This window comes from Armigeres subalbatus, chromosome 3 (genome assembly GCF_024139115.2).
Source record: "Armigeres subalbatus isolate Guangzhou_Male chromosome 3, GZ_Asu_2, whole genome shotgun sequence".
NCBI lineage: Eukaryota > Metazoa > Arthropoda > Insecta > Diptera > Culicidae > Armigeres > Armigeres subalbatus.
This window is the reverse complement of record NC_085141.1, coordinates 299,381,205-299,391,372: the sequence shown is the minus strand read 5'-3', so window position 1 is coordinate 299,391,372 and position 10,168 is coordinate 299,381,205. Positions and strand designations below refer to the sequence as shown.

Genomic DNA, 10,168 nt, shown 5'->3' with positions numbered 1-10,168 from the left:
GTTGGGGTGACAATTATAAGAATGCATGGAGTTGTTCCGTTTTAACTCAAATCCCGAATGTGAACCATATTTCGAACACACTCACTCACACACATTTTCCGTACAGAGAATCCAGATATCTCCGAACAGACCTTTAGGCCGAAAGTCATTTGGTCGAAAGGTTCATTAGGCCGAAAGAGTCATTTGGACGGAAGGGTCATTTGGCCGAAAGGGTCATTTCGCCGAAAGGGTCATGTGGCCGAAAGGGCCATTTGGCCGAGAGGGTCATTTGGTCGAAAATGTAATTTGGCCGAAAGGGTCATTTTACAACGATATAGATATCACGAGACGAATGCTTTATCTATTTCCTTCATCCTGACTACTACTGAGTTACTACTGAGCTTTTAATACTAACTTTTGCAGTGAGTTCATTAGATCTCATTAAATTATCTGGGCATACGACAAACGACTCACTTCAGACACCTAGGTATATTTTCGAATTAATAGTGGCATAATGCTATACAAATTGCACACAGATAGAAAAATCCACTGAAATTTACGCTAAAAATCATACACATAATTGGAACACCATTAATAATTTCGTAATTTCATACGGGATATAGCCTAAATGTATACAATATTCAGCGTGAATCGTCAATATTGCATACAAGTTGTAAGAAATCTTGTTATGAGAGGAGCATTTCAGCGAAGAACAGCGTAAATTTTCGCATGCCAAGTTTCACGCGATGTTTATTTTTCATTATTTTTTCTGTACATACTTCCAAGCGAAAATAGCGTTTAAAATTACGCTCTTTTTGGCATTCCCTTTATGTGCATTACTTTCGTGTAAATTTTAACAAGCTTTTCTACCCTGTGCAGAGAAGTTCAAAAAACTCTCGCCAGTGAACCGTAAACCGAAGAATGAAAAAAAGCCAAGAATTAAAGCGAGTGAATTCCCTAGTGCCCCTATGCTCGGAGTGAAAATTAGTTTAGTTTACAGATCTGTAATACTTTCCACATAAAACCGATGTTTGCAAATTTTTTTTGTGCCTTTATTAAGGAGACTTTCAGCCCGAGGCTGGCTCGTCTCCAGTATGTTTACAAATCAATTTGACAAAATTTACAAATATTAGGCAAATATAAGGACGCTGCACTCCATTTTCGGTCAACACTTGCCCTACAATGAACTAGTGTGCTTTAGGGTCTATAGGGTCTAGGCAAGCGATTTATGCGAATAACGAAATCCGATAACTTGCTAATTTGTGCAAATCTATTGCGTTGAACAGCGTTATCCCACTGTTCGACGTGGGTGCTTAGGCAGAATCGACAATCCGCTGGTTGTCAGAAATCTTGACACGTGACATCGATTAAAATCGCTGGAAAACCCAGACTAGTATCGACGACGAGCTTTAGACGATTTTCCTCCCACCGTTGGTACCACCCACCGCGTGGCGAGCTTTGGGCTACTTTGCAACCGTAGCGTAAGCAGACAAGACACGTGACTTTCAAGTGGCGCACTTCGCGCCGTAATTGCCGTGACTCCGTGCCGAATGGACAGTCATCGCATCGTTCTACGCAACGTCACAAGTTCTTAATATACGCAACGTCACTCGTTAACGATAAGCAGTCGTGATTACTGCTAAGAAATGCCACTTCCGACGTTACACTCCACGCTACAACAGACCGGTGGTGCCACCTATGAGCCCAGACTAACAGCCTTTGCGTAGCCAGCCAACCCGCGTTCGACGTAAGGGTGAAAGTCGACTAGTCACGTACCAACCCGCGAAATAGCTAAGCTCGAGGAATCACTCCCTGGCGGGTAGAATGGGACTATCGCCCATCGATACCATCAGCACGAAGGATTTAGGGTCAGATCAAATTAATTTGAAACCTAGAATTAAGTTTGAAATTATTATGAATCAAGTTAGCCGATGATGTTGACGTCAACTAGAGTAGATCAGGGATCCCAAAGACTGAATGAGTCATGTACCTACCTAGCTACCTTAAATTTTGATTTGTTTTGGTTGACGATTCCCTTGGAATTGTTGGGTACGGTTTGGTTAATTTTCACCCGTTTAATTGATTGCATCTCCACTGATTGGGTTTGAATTCGGTTTAGATGAAAGGATTTTGAGATTTAGATGTCTTGTGTTGGGAAAGTTGAAGTGAGATCGGGTGTTTGAGCCTATCAACCCATCCTGAAGCTGAGTCTTAGCCGCGCAAGTAAAAACGCCTCAGTCTCTCCTAAAGAGAGTGGCGCTTAAGCTGCTGTTGGTTCTAACGGACAAAGGCATTTGTTTCATTTTGGCACCCAACGTGGGGCCCGAACCCACGACCCTGAGATTAAGAGTCTCATGCTCTACCGACTGAGCTAGCTGGGCAAGTAAAAACGCCTCAGCAGCCTCTCCTAAAGAGAGTGGTGCTTAAGCTGCTGTTGGTTTTTACGGACAATGTCATTAGTTTCAATTTGGCCGGAAGGGTCATTTGGCCGAATAGCTCATTCAAAAAGTGAGAAATAGGGTGTGAGAAGTGAGTCTCACTACTAATTTCTTACTCCTCACTGCGAAAAATGAGAAGTGAGAAGTGAGTAGTCAGACATCTCACTTCTCTGTTCGCACTACTCACTTTTCACAGTGAGAAGTGGGAAATATTCGTCCTATTTGGCCAAATGACCCTTTCTGCCAAATGACCCTTTCGGTCAAACGACCCTTTCGGCCATATGACCCTTTCGGCCAAATGACTTTCGGCCTAATGATTTGTACGGTCTAGTGGCATTCGGTCGAATGGGTTTTGGCCAATCGACCCTTCCCCGCACAAAACAATGCGAGTGAAAGAGTTGGTTTTAAAAATAGATTGCCAGAATTCGACTGTGTGCTTGGTGTTGGAAATTTGATCTAATCAGTAGCCTTCTGAGCTGCGGAGGACGATGGAAGTCCTTTGTAGCTTAGTAGGGAAATCACCTGTCTAGCAAACTGGTTTCGTAGGATCAAACCCCACCAAAGGAAGTGGTTACCATCCAATACATTTTTCTAACAAAATCTTTCACATGTTGTGTAATTGCACAAATCGAGTAATTAACTTCCACTCTGGGTGACTAATATCCGGAATATAACGGCTTGAAGAATCCTGCTTCAGTAGAGAAGGTCGGAGAATATCTACGACAGTGTAGCCCAAGGAACACAACCATGCCAAAGTCCGGAGAAGCTTCCGAGCCTTGGTCCTGAGTTTGCAGGCTGAGAACGCGAAGGCCGCATCGAAATTCCCTTCAGCGAAACCAATCATCTATCTCAACCAAAAGTCCCCTAACCATTTTTATTTCAATAAGTTCAACATTATTTTTAGTTCTCATACGTTTCAGTCATTTTGCTGGTAGATTGATTTTTTCAAACTTCATTCCTCTACGGTAAGTTGGTATTGAGTTAAACCAGCTTAGGAGAGTACGATGGGTAACAAAGGAAAACGAGAGAGAGTTTGGTGTTCCGTTGATTCGGCAGATAGTTTGAAATATTCAGCCGGCAACCGTTCGAGGATTTACCCTGAGGAATTGTCCCAGGAAAGTCCGACAAATCAACAGACTGGTGGTTTCTCGCACGTGAGAGTAACACTGAAACCACCGAAGTTAATGAAAACCTCAAACGATTTTGCGAACGGTTGCAATTTTACACTCTCAGACCCTCACATGTCGCAACACATCCTTCTGTACCTTCATAGAAAACGTATTCCATACCCCCAACAAGTCTCCTAGTAAGGAAACCATATCCTAGATAAGTCCCACCCCTGTCGACCGCTCTCCGAACTCCTTGGAAACACCAACCCGGACTTCACTTTCCACACGTTTCTCCGTCTCAGTTATTCCGGGATTCTCCAACAATAAATTTAAGTAGAGTAAGCTAGTTTTCTAGCAGAATAAGGCTATTTTTTTGCTTTATAAGCGTTTCACCCACCTCCAATGTTTGTTGGATCCAACCCGAGAGATTAGACCCGCCTCTACCTCCGGTATTCGATTTTCCTGGTCTCCCGCAATTCGATGCAAGCAGTAACAGCAGCTCTGCGGTATTTTGCGGTGTCGAAAGAGCAAGCTTCCATGGGCATATCTTTCCTTCGCTGTAAACCAGTTTGCCATCAGACCTCGTCTGATACGCAAGCAAAACGATCATGGTAACTAAGATTCCTTAGATTTGAAACTATGCGAAAACATACGAGCATGCTTGATTTCTATCCGTCAGAAGCCCACGTGTTCCATTACTAGCCGTAAAATGTGTAGCATGCCGTCGCTTGAATTTGTTTTCCTAGGATACAAGTTGCTAAGTTAGGTCAGTGCTCTTGAACAGTGTGCAGTGTTCAGAACGTTTTGAACACGAACACGCGTTCTCGTGTTCAAATGCATCTCTGCCGCAGGGATCTGTTCTGGTAGTCACTCTCTTATTGATTGCCATGAATTACGTCCTCCAGATTTTCCCTCCCAATTTGGCCATTGTTGATGATACCCTTGGGCAAACCACGATTCTGGCCCTATCTGTTCTTTGATCGTTCTTCGGTCAATTCTGTTTTTTGCTTATTCTTCGGTTGGCTTCACTATGTCTGCCAGAGTGAAAACGTTTGGGGGAATGTTTTCATTGAATTCAGGCAGCTATCTGCCGTGAGGCCGACTTTTTTGTTTTTGCGCATGGGTTTAAGGACATCTGACCGAACGCCATTCGAATGAATGTCTTTCGGCCGAATATTTGAAAATAAGTGAAGTAATAAGTGATCTGAAAAGTGAAAAGTGAGAGTTGAGCAATGGAAGTTAGATGTGTGCAGTAAGAAGTGAGAAGTGAGGAGTAATAAGTAAGGAGTGAGAGATGATAATTTGAAAGTGAAAAGCGAGATGTAGATAAGTCAGAAGTTATTGGGCAGATATAGGACAGAAAAAATAAGGTAGTAAAAAGAATAATGAAGAAAGGAGAGAAGAGAACGGATTAGGAGATAGGAAGAGAAAGATCATTGGTGAAGGAAGAAGTAGTAAGAAAAACATAAGCAAGAGGTGAGAAGTTAAAGATGATAACTGTAAAATGAGAAGAGAGATGTTAGGAAGTCAGAAGTGAGTGGTGACATGTAGCACAGACTAACAAATATGAAGAAGGAAGAAGGAAAAAAGGAGCAGGAAGATGAATAAATGAAGAAGCAAGAAGGAAAAAAACTCTGATTAATCCACCTAGCGGCGTTGGTGCTTTTCTCGTGCATTAAAATACTAACAAATATGAATGATTGTTTTTAGCGTGTTTTGTGAATAAAAAATAGTGTTTTGACCATAACTTCTGATCCTATAGTCCGATCTGATCAATGTTCAATAACAATGGGACAGGATTCCGCGTCGAATGGAACCCGTTGCGAGCAATTCGGACAATGCTAAGTTGCAAAAAGTGTGAGCTGATTCGATTACAGTCAAACCTCCATGAGTCGATATTAAAAAATATTTTCTGGGAGATTCTCTTCCACTTCTCGATACTTTTATGAGTTGATGGTCCCTTCAATATCGACTCATTAAGATTTGACAGTAATATATAACACTATGGGTCTCCGAGCCTTTTACCAAAAATCAGTTTTGGAGCGATCATATAACCTTTTACGTATACTAACCACATAGCTTCTATAGCATAGCACGAAGAAGAAAGCAGAAAGAAAGAACAAGAAATAATTAAGAAGAAAAAAGAAGAAAATTAAGGGAAGAAGAAATAAAGAAGAAAGAATAAGAAAAAAGGAATAAAGAAGAAGGAAGCAAGAAAGGGAAAAAACAAAGAAGGAAGGAGGACTAAAAAAATATATAAAAAAGAAGGATGAAAAAAGAAAGAAAGAACAAGCAATAAGGCAGGAAGAAGAAAGAAAGACCAAAGGAGAATAAATAAAGAAAAAAGGATAAAGGAAGAAGGAGGACGGAAGAAGGTAGAGGGACCTTTCGTACTTCTCACTTTCAACTTCTTTTTTTTCTCATTTACTCAACTCCTCACATCTCACTTCTCATTTCACACCTTTGATTTATCTCTTCTCACTTCTCGCTTTTCACTTCTCTCTTCTCACTTCTTGCCTCTTACTTTTCAAGAAGAAGAAATAAAGAAGTAAGAATAAGAAAAAAGGAATAAGGAAGAAAGAAACAGAAATATGGAGGAAGGAAGATAAAAAAAATAGAAGACGAAAGATAAACAAAGAAAGAAGAAAGAATAAAACAGATAGAAGAAAAAGAAGGATGAAGAAAGATGGAATAAGCAAGAAGAGAGGAAAAAGAAAGAAAGACGAAAGAAGAAGAAAAAGAAGAAGGAAGAAAGTAGAAGGATCTTTCCTTTTTGATTCGTACTTCTAACTTTCAACTTCACTTTTTTCTCATTGGTTCAACTCCTCACATTTCACTTCTCATTTCTCAGCTTTGATTTATCTATTCTCACTTCTCGCTTCTCATTTCTTTCTTCTCACTTCTCGCATCATACTTTTCATTTCTCGCTTTTGACTTCTTATTTCTAATTTTTCACTTTTCAATTTTTTCTCATTTCTCACTCCTTCCCATATCATTTTTATTTCTCAGTTCTAAGTTTTTGTTTTTCACTCCTTACTTCCCGCTTCTCACTGTTTATCTCTCATCTCACACTTTTCTCTTCTCACTTGTCACTTCACACTTGTCACTTCTCACTACCCTTTTCTCACTAATTACTTCTCATTTCTTACTTCTTAATTTTCACTTCTCACTTCTCACTTTTCACTTTCCACTTCTAATTTCTCACTTGTCACTTATTACTGTTCACTATTCGTTTTTTACATCTCACTTTTTACTTCTCTCTTCTCACGTCTTATTTGATATGAGATTTGAGGATTTTCTCATTTCTCATCTACACTTTATGTAATTTTCATTACTCACTTCTTATTACTGAGCATGAGCATGATTGACCCACGGTTGCTGTCGTTACACAGAGAACCAACAGATGAAGTCATCTTCAATGGGTAAGGAGTGGTGACCCAAAAAAACAGCAATACCAGCGCCGGCCGTGTCCAAATGCAGGTCAATTAAGGAATAGGTAGGAAAATGTTGACATGATACTCGCTTTGATAGAAGATGACGAGTCATCTACACTTCCACGATAAATCACTGGAATGTTGGATAAATGGGGTAGGGATTGTGGCAGGGTTCGTTTTGGTAAACGGTGCGTGTATAGAGTGTATTTTGATTGATTTGACACAGAAACACATTCGAACGAAGCAGAACAAAATTTCGATGACCGGTCGTTCTGCTTATTAAAGAAAACACTACTGGACGCGATACAAATTTTTACATTCTGATTAAATCACTCACCCGCACAAAGGAGAACAAAATTTCGATGACCAGCCGATCGTTCTGCTTACTGAAGATACAAATTTTAAATTTCTGATTAATTTTTATTACTCACTTTTTACCACTCGCAATCCAAGGATTTTTTTTCAACTTTTCGGCCAAATGACCCGCTCGACCAAAAGATATTCGGCCAAATGGCGTTTGGCCAACCGGCATTCGGTCAAGTTTCCCGACACCCTTTGCATGTTACCCGGCGTCCTCCCAGTAGCTAGAGACCACTGGCATGCAGGAGCTAGCACGCAATAATTCCATTGCGAGATGTTTTAGGAGAAAGTACAACTCGGAGGTCCTTCGAATGCCTGTAGCTGAGATGCTTGGTTCTGACTACGCTGGATTCTCACTTACAAGCACCGATGGCTCGGTCTATAGAATGGGCAGTTGGAATAAAGGTCAACTAGTCTATGACCTTCGACTGGATTCTGGGACACTGAGAAACCAAAATATGGATTGGAAAGGTCGTCAGCCAGGACTGGGATAATCAATGAATGGCATCCAACACTACGCAGTTGAAGAAGATCAAAGAGGCGTCCACAATGCTTAATCATAAAATGCATTACATTGACTCTCCTCTTCTTATCGGACACACCCATTTCTCGCACAACAACTAGCCTTTGCAGACTCCGTGTTTTTGCGGGGTTCTCAACTCCATGGAAGATGTAATCTGTTGTTGCCCCAAACGCGAGCATCCGTGTTAGATCTACATTGGTACCACGGGTACCCCAACCTGAGTGTAAGTCCTACCCTTTGGAAGCGAATGAGTTTTCCTGGTTCCACTGGTAAGTATCACCGTCCACCGAAGTTTAAAATGCTTTTAAATTTCCACAGAAAATACTTCTTAATTTCCAGAATGGCTTACAATATAGCTCGACAGGATAAAACGTGGCTATCAGATTTAGTGCAAACAGTTGTGAGGAGGCACGAAAGCCTTAAAGCCTGTTTGCCATAAAGATCATTTTTCCAAATAACACATTTTTAATAGCCATATAATTTAATAAGTAATTTCCGTCTTGTAATTTGCTTTTTAAGTTCAAAAACGAAAAAGCAGACCTATTCCACTTCATGGATGTCTCGCTATAAAAACTTCCTCATCCAATAAGCTTCATAATAAGCAATGAGCATTCTTTTATGAAGCGCTCAACTAAGCTCTGGCATTTTATTTCTTAATTGCTCTAGTTATATTAATTTCTTTCGTACTCAAACTCATCACTAAGGTAATTTTGCATTAAAGATTTCCACCTTCAACAAACAAACAAATAAGCGAACAGACGAACTCCAGATAATATATGAACAAGTTGTTGAGTAATGTTTTAGACTATCCATCCGTGAAAGCACCCCCTTCCAAAGCACCGTCATAACATATTCCACAAGTTGGCATGCACGACACTCTTCGATTCCCGACCAACACCAACAAAAATGTTCTCGCCCAGCGTCCTATCCACGCATCATCTTTCCACCCACCTGCCCATTTCAACGCGCTGGATGCCGTCCCCGTCAATCGTTCCATGGTTGTGACATTCAATACACACAAACGACAGCTCAACATGTAAGCATACGAGGATCCTGTGAGAGGCATCGCCGACATTGAAATCCAGTCACCCACCCGAAACTGGCCGCCCCAAGATATCCACCCCAACTGGTGTTGGTGAGTGTGTTCTGCGTGCGCGGGAGCGCATGGCTTCGAATTCTCCCGCACTCCAACAGCAGCAGCAGCAGCGGCGGCGGGAGGAGTTGGTGGAGTCAGCCCGGAATCCGCGGAGAATCAACCTACGAGGCTCGGCGAGTACGGGCGTTCAGTTGCATATCGTCTTCCGTTCGCGTCGCTCGCAAAAACCTGCCAACTCCCGGTTGTATTCCAGAGGACCAGTGTGTGATTGAGGAGACTTTAATCTGGTGGTGCAGAAGCAAAAAAAGAAGCATCCACCCACAAATTTGGGTCCCCAGTCACCGATGGTGAAGCTTTCAGGCCTCTGATAGGTGTCTTGAAGTTTCGGAAGTTTCGGTTCGCATTTCGGAGTGAGTGCGTGAAGTCGTGGCCACGGAGTCCGAAGTCATCGTATTTATCAAGCATCAGCTACAGCTGCTGGTCACAAGATGTGAAAGTGAATAAACGGGAGTGAAAAATCGTGAAAAAGAAGCAGCAGTGGAGCATCAATTTGCGAGAGCTGCAGCAGTGGGTGGTGAATAGCGAAGATTTCCGTTTTTTATGCAAAGGCTTGTCTGTCGTGCAAGAGTTTGACATCGCAAGCCAAGTGAGTCTAATTACCCCGGGATTTTCCGAGTGTCGTGAAGGATAACCTGCCGTTCCGAGACAGCAGCAGCAGCACCAGCAGCAGTAGCAGCAGCCGTAGGTCCGTGGCTTCAGCCCTAGGCGCGAGCACTCGGCGCGAGATTGTGTGCGTTGTTGGTGGGAAAATGTGTTCGTGTTTGTGGGGGTGGTGTTTGGATCCTCCAAGGGATTAGTGTGTTTGCCCTGTGAAGTGAGAGACGGGATTTCCGAGGGAAGGTACCCAGACCGCTGGATCGGAAAGCGTGCTTCAGTTGCGAAAGTGTCAAGTTTGCTCGGAGGAAAGGTGCAAGCAAGGTGAATTTCCATCATTAATATTCAATGCGTATGTGGATGTTGGTTTAATGCGTTTCCTGTCGATTTGGGAACTGTTTTTGGCAAAACAAATAGAACGAGTAGATTTATCGATATTGAAGCGAGCCTCCTGGGAGTATCGAGCCCAATCAGTATTTGAGTGTTTGTGTTTGAGCCCGTGTTCCCTTCAGGAGTCTTCAAAGGAGAAAGTAAAGGCCTATTCTGCTCCACCCGCCATACCACACGCGGGTGGG

At 42.1% G+C, this 10,168-nt stretch overlaps 1 non-coding gene across 1 annotated transcript; it reads right to left on the bottom strand.

The window, feature by feature from the left end:
• Window positions 1–2,287: 2,287 nt before the first annotated feature.
• Window positions 2,288–2,360, bottom strand: Trnak-cuu (transfer RNA lysine (anticodon CUU)). The gene has a single exon. It is a non-coding gene; the product is annotated as a tRNA-Lys (tRNA).
• Between the last annotated feature and the right edge of the window lie 7,808 nt (window positions 2,361–10,168).